Raw genomic sequence first — 7032 nt, forward strand, 5'->3', positions numbered from 1 at the left:
ACAATTTTTAAACTAAAACTCTAAATTTACATATAACTTATACTGCATCTGTCTCTGAAGCTATTTATCCTTTTGGCACATGGGGGCTTGTTTACTGAAGCTTTATCAAATGTGCCGAAACCGTGCTATTGCACATATGCACAATTTTATGCTTTTCTCTAGTTTATCAAACTTTATAACAGTTACAGAAATTCACCAGTGGTATTTGGTGCAGTAACATGCAAGAACTTGGTTCAGAGTGTGCATCTACACCAGATATGCCATGGCACAGCACAGTTTAACCACTTGCCCTTCAAAGAATTTACCCCTCTTCCTTACCAGGCCATTTTTTGTGATACAGTGCTGCTTTATTTTAACTGACAATTGCGTGGTCATGCAATGCTGTACATAAATGAAATTTATATCCTTTTTTTCTCACAAATAGAGCTTTATTTCAGTAGTATTTGATCACTTCTGCGTTTTTTATTTTTTGCGCTATAAACAAAAAAAAGACTGACAATTTAGAAAAAAAACAATATTTTTGACTTTTTGCTATAAAACATATCCAATAAAAAAATGTATTCTGCTACATGTCTTTGCTACAAAAAAAATCACAATATGTGTAAATTAATTGGTTTACGTGAAAGTTATAGCATCTACAAATGGCGGTATATATACTGGATTTTTTTTTTTTTAATATACTAGTAGAGATCAGCAACTTATAGTGGGACTGCGGGACTGCGGTGCGCATTCTGACACTGGGTGGGAACTGACTAACTGCCACTGACATCCCCAGTGTCAGTAATAAAAAATCACTGACCGTATACTAATGAGACTGGGCAATAAGGGGTTAACTTTTGGGTGATCAAAGGATTAACTGTGTGCTGTGTGTGCTTTACTAGGGAGGCCTGGTATTTTGTATCTCTGCTGTGCAGAGAAATACAAAATAGCATGTCCATGCTGACCTGTAAACAACACAGGTCTCTCCCTGTCAGCTTTACACAGTGATCACTGAGTGCCGGCCAGGAATCGCCGGCTGGGCCCCGGTGATTGACATCCCTAGCCGCTAATAGCAGTGAGGGTAGGGCAGCACACACGCGCCCCCTACCTGGAGATGCAAATCACATATATATACGTGATTTTGTGCAGCCCTGCCACCCTGTAGCAGGACTTCTACTATAGGGCAGATGGCAAGCGGTTAAAATTGATTTAGCATGCAGATACTTGACTTTCCAGCACACAGTTCACACTTGTATAAGAAGCAAGTTGAACAGTTGAACACACATGGAAAAGTCTAAATGAAATGAATGTAAATGAAGGAAACATTAGAAAATTACCCGCATTCACGAAAGGAAGACCATCTGATACCTATTCACAGATTTCATATGTGGCTGATAATTTAGTCTATGGCTGATGTGTGAGGCACCCTCTGGACATAACCTTAGTAAAGCATATTGTTTCAATGGTTAAAGCATATTTAGCTTTCATTTGAATGCATCTGTATCAATGCTGTAATTTTGTAGACATAGAACACATATTCAGGCAGCTTGTAATGTTTTTGGTTTTGTTTGTTTTTTGTGGGACTGCGGGACTGCAGCGGGCATTCTGAACTGGGGGAACTGATTTGGTATCACAGACCTCCCCAGTGACACCAATACAGTGATCAGTGTTAATAAAAAACAATGACACTGTACTAATGGCACTGGGCAGGAAAGGTTAACATCTGGGACGATCAAAGGGTTAACTGTGTGCTGTTTTACAGTGTGCTGTGTGTGTGCTTTACTGTGTCAGCACATTGCTTTGTATTGCTCTGCTATGCAGAGCAATACAAAGCAATATGCAGGAGCTGACAGGGGAGAGATCTGTATTGTTTACATACAGGTCTATCCCCTGTCAGTGATACTTGACGATCACCAGGTGCTGGCGGAGAATCATCTTCTGGGTCCTGGTGATCGACAGCTGAAGCCACCAATTGCGTTGCGGCTATGACAAATGCGTGCTCCGTATCTGATAATGCAAAATCACATATATAAACCTGATTTTGCGCAGTTCTGATGCCCTGTAGCAGTATTTCTGCTGTAGGGCACCGGGAAACCAGTTCAAATCCAATAATATACTGTCTCACCCTGTTCTGCACATGCTCAGTTGCTCTCTATTTTTAGGCACTGTGGAATTTGTCGAGGCCGATCTGCTAACCTTAAAGCAGAATTAAACCCTCCTATTCTTCACAGCCAAGGAAGCTGCTTCTGTTTGATCTACAACTGCCATGGTGCTGCACATGTGATCAGTTATAACACCAGCCATTTCATGATTTGACAGTCTGGATGAGGACAAAAGCAAATGTGACAATTAGCAATCCCGGCATTCCAGGAATGTAACTGTTTATTGAAACCATTAAATCAGTAGGTTTAGTTCAGCTTTATGATATACTGCTGTTCAGGGGCTCTGAGCATCAGCAAAATGGCAGCCTCCAGCAAGAAGGAACAGGAATAATGCTGGAGGCAATTTACAGCACATACTAATTTTGTTAGCATAATTATTAATGTGGAATGTATGTTCCTTGATAAAGAGCATTATTGTTTATCAAGTTGTTATGGGTAAAGTTCCACTTTAAAGAATATTTATTTTCAAAATGTAAACTCATATATTAATTTTCAGATTGTATTGCAATTATTTCTAGCCTACTCCTAAGAAGTTGAATGAGCTTGATGTTTTTAGACTTACTTTGTAAAGTATTCCCAACCAATTAACTTCCTTGGCTTTGTAATACTTTTTCACTATGCCATGGGTGTCAAACTGGCAGCCCTCCAGCTATTGCCAAACTACAAGAGACATTGCAAGATTGACAGTTACAAACATGACTCCAAAAGGCAGAGGCATGATGGGACTTTTAGTTTCACAACAACTGGAGGGCCGCCAGTTTGACACCCCTGCACTATGCCCTGTGAGTTGGCACTGCTGTGTCAACGAATTCACAGAGCCTGTCTTTTGGGTTACAGAGGTGTTGAAAGGAATGGTTTCAGGAGTCAGTACAAGAATCACTGCTTGTAGGCAGCAAGGTACCATGGGATATATAGTCCTTGGAAATTGAAATTAAATAACAGAGGAGAAGCTAACAAGCATGCAGGAAATCCGGGAATTTATGGCAAAAGATGGTCAGCAGACAAGCAGCTAATTTTTCAAGTTTATATTGGATTGTCAATATTAAGTATTGTTTGTATTTGCTATTACAGTGCTGGTGTTATAAAATGAAGGTGTATGCTGTGACCATATAATGTAACACCTTTAAATATTAGTTTGAATACTGTTCTAAACTGCTTGTCATTTATTTATCTGATCCCCAGACTGTGTCATTTGAATGGTACTGTATGCATTTTTGTGTACAAATAGCTAATTTTGGATTGTGAAGTCAGTATGTACACAGTAATTACTGTTTGACCATTGAATGTCTCCTTAAAGTAGAAATCAATTCATTCTTTAGGAAACATATGTCATATTTCATAGACAGAAAGCATATTTTTTGGTTGTTTGGTGGAGTTAAATTTCTTTGTTGATGGACAGGCAGTTACATTTTGTAATTACATTTATACATTCCTTCCCTTTTTGGAAAACTAAAATCTGATGCAAGAAAGTTACAGATACATATTCACACAATCCATACACAGCATAGGGCATCCAGAGTATCATAAAGTGACTGAGCATTTTTCTGGTATTACACTTCAATAGGGTTAATATCCTACCAATCGGGTTACATGGAGGCCAATTTAAACATAGATGTGCCAGAGAGAATTGCCAGGCTAGTCACATGATTTAAGTGATTTGACAAACTCTAAACTAATCTCAGTGTTTTACTCTACCTTTGGGAGAACAGTTGTGAAACTGTACTAGCCATCGCCCCTTACAAGCAATGAAAATCATCTGTCATGATAAGAATATGATTTAAATTTGTCAAGTACCTTCATTTGTTCTCTTTCATTGTTCTGCATTATTGTGCCTTGGTACCACAGGTGCAATAACACATACTTCAGCATACTGTAATATTATTTACAATTGCTTTGTTGACAGCAGTACTGCTCAGACATATATTTTCAGATTTACCATTGGATGATTTTTTGCCATTAGTGCAACTAAGCACGATTTAGCATGGATGCTGTAGTGCCCCACTGCATTGCAGTACACAAATTGGCACTTTTTCATCAAACTGGTAGTAAATGAGGGCCCTGGTTTTCTCTGAAGCTATCCCATATATTTTAGTATATGCTGGAATGTCTGTGTTGTTTTAAGTTTACTTCAATCCTTTTTTCTTTAATCATTACCTTGCCTTTACTATCATGTGCACAGTGATGCAAATCAACCTTGTGTATGTGAACTGCCTAATATAACTTCATATTCAGCAGCATTGGCATCAACATTTGTCAACATGATGAACACTCATTGTTCTTTGAAAAGGGTGCCTGTTTGTCATCCTTTATTGTTTTGGTGAGTTCTGATGAGGATAATTTACCAGGATATTTAATTACTTAAATTTAATTTACAGTGCTACATTGTTTTTAAAACTAAACTGAATAAATTAATGATTTTTTCAAATACAATGAATCATTCTGAAAGGGTAAATTACAGCCTTGAAAGCATGAGCACAAATGCAAATATGACAGTAAACGTAATGTGTATATATAGGGATATTTAGCAGAAATTCATATTTTGTCACAATGAAACCAGAAATAAAGGAATGACCAGTCATATCTAAATGTTTCATCAGTTTATAAAAAGCTAATACTATTTCGGGAAATAGATGGTACATGTTCATGATCTCTGTCAGTTACAGAAACCATGAGATTATCTTAAATCTGAACTCTGGGATACATAAAAAATCCTAAAGTGTTGTCAGATAAGAACAGATTGCAAGCATCTTTTGTAAAACCACCCCCTTTGGTATAAACTTACCATAGAAAAATTGGTGACATCATTAGTCACTTTGAAAAATGCAGCTCTGGCCAGGCACCATATCTGCTCTCTGTGCAGTGCCAGTATGTAAAACTATGATTCCCATCATGCAATGGGAATTCTAGTTGTGAATCGGTGGGATGTGAGCAGGAAGGGGAAAGTAAGTTCACACTGTTATTCAACAGCTTGTGTATACGCCATGTCGTGGTGTTTAGCCCTGGCGTCTCAGACTCCCAGGTCCACCCACTACAGTAAGTGGGGATATAACTATGACATAGCTCACTGAACAAAGAACTAGAGACAGGGAATGCAAGCATAGCAGCCACAGGTATTATGAAGAGGAAAATAAGGAAACAGAGGAATTTCCATGAGAAACTAAGTATGGATCTATTACTCTGCTTTTAGGAAGGAAACATTTGTTTAAGGTACAAAAAAATGTATTCATGTTAAAAAAGTTCACTTTTAAAATTCCAACTCCATGCTCAACCACCTCCACCCAGTAACCCACCAGGAGGGCACAGGTTATATATTTGCTATGGGTCTTCTTCCTCTTTAGGCTCTTCCAAGCAGTTGTTGGTCCAATGATGATACAAACAGACAGAGATGCTGATGTGATGACAGCAGCATCACTATGTTCATAAATAAAATGTGAATAAAATGTCCTATGGTAATGGCCCCTCCAGGGACAGGCACACTACACTTTACATGGATGATATGTTCTCAGTCTTCCAGATTGAATAATGCTAGGTGTGTTCAATCTGGAAGACTAAGAACATCTAATGGCGAAAAAGAAATCTGTAGGTGAAGTTTTTGGAATAAAGGTGAATATTGCCACAAGAACTGCTTTTTTGGTTTTAAAACCTCTGGAGGGGCTGTATAGAACAAGTAGCACAAAGCTGAGCTTTACCACATAAGGTAGAACAATTTGTCAACAAACTATATTAGGTATTAGTAGATAGAAATATTTAAAGTTTAGAAAACAAACATCTTTTAAAACAACTCATTATGTTCATGGATTTGAAAACAAGTTATGATTGTAAGCAAACAAACTTGCAACTTCCTAATTAATTTAACAAAACAGAAATATTGAGTAAATTTGAATAATCTAACAATCAAGTGCACTGATTCTTCTGCCTTTCTTGATGTTGGATCATTCTAAATGCAATCGTCGATAAGAAATAAACCACGACCAATAGAAATAGTGTGGCATAGCTTTGAAACATGGTTGTCTAAGACAGACACTATATACAGTATCTGGCAAAGTATTAAGGTTTCCAGTATATATTATAAATACATATTTCTTCAACTTATTTAAAAAGACTCAGAAAAAGCACAAAACGTCTAGAAAAACATCAGCATTTTCAATCATAGCCGTGTGACAGAATTATTATGCAGAATATAATTATTTATTTAACCTAATTGTTTAATAATTCACCTAAAAAAGGGCAAAACATTTTAAAAACATCAACATTCTGAATCATAGTCTTATGACAAAATGGGGTTTATTTACTAAAACTGCATGGTGCAAAATCTGGTGTAGTTCTGCATAGAAATCAATTAACTTCCAGATTTTATTGTCAACGCTTATTGAACAAGCTGGATTTAGAAGTTGATTGGCTACCATGCTCAGCTGCACCCGATTTTGAGTGCACTAGTTTTAGTAAATTTTCCCCAATGTCTATATCAATGTTCTTATTAATGGGTAGACTTCTAGGAAGAAAGATAACCAGATTGATGATGTTGATTCTGAGACATCAAAATACTGATCTATATTTATCAACAAATCCAGCATTTGTCAAGAATATTAAAACCAAACTCCATGGATGAGTTTGCTACTGCAAGTTGTTACTGATTGATTTAGCAGTTTGATAGCATACCATTTTTAGCACTTTAATTTTAACATACTGCTAACGAGGAATCTGCCAAAAAGAAATACAATTGCTCAGGAGCATAAGATTAAAATCATGCATGCAGTTTAGCCCCGGCATCACATCATTATACCAGTATCAGCAGCCTAGTACATAGACAACAATATACATTTGGAAGGGGGTGGTTTGGATTCCTGCTTATAGAGAGTAAATATGTAGCTATGAGAATGGAGATTCTCAG

The sequence above is a fragment of the Staurois parvus genome, unplaced genomic scaffold (genome assembly GCF_062004578.1).
Source record: "Staurois parvus isolate SC_StPar_1 unplaced genomic scaffold, SC_StPar_1.0 ptg000198l, whole genome shotgun sequence".
NCBI classification, from domain to species: domain Eukaryota; kingdom Metazoa; phylum Chordata; class Amphibia; order Anura; family Ranidae; genus Staurois; species Staurois parvus.